A 528-nucleotide genomic window follows, 5' to 3' on the forward strand; every position below is an offset into this window, starting at 1 on the left:
TCACAATCCTCACTGGTTTTCACCACCCTGAATAACTTTGTATCATCCGCAAATTTAGCCACTTCACTGCTTATTCTTAACTCCAAATCATTAATGAACAAGTTAAAAAGCAGCAGTGGACCAAGTAATGATCCCTGCGGTACCCCACTGCTTACCACCATCCACTAAGAATATTGCCCATTTATACTCACTCTCTGTTTTGTATTAATTAGCCAGTTTTTGATCCATAAAAGGACTTGTCCTTTTATCCCATGATTTTTGAGCTTACTTAGGAGCCTTTGATGAGGAACTTTATCAAAAGCTTTCTGGAAGTCAAGGTAAACAATATCTATTGGATCCCCCTTGTCCACATGTTTGTTCACCCCCTCAAAGAACACTAACAGGTTAGTGAGACAAGATCTTCCCTTACCGAACCCATGCTGAGTCTGCCTCAATAGGTTTTGTTCCTCTATGTGCCTCCTTATTCTTTCCTTAATAATGGTTTCCACCAATTTACCCGGTATTGACGTGAGACTGACTGGCCTGTAA

Source organism: Gekko japonicus, unplaced genomic scaffold (genome assembly GCF_001447785.1).
Source record: "Gekko japonicus isolate JY-2015 unplaced genomic scaffold, Gekko_japonicus_V1.1 scaffold1709, whole genome shotgun sequence".
Classification (NCBI taxonomy): domain Eukaryota; kingdom Metazoa; phylum Chordata; class Lepidosauria; order Squamata; family Gekkonidae; genus Gekko; species Gekko japonicus.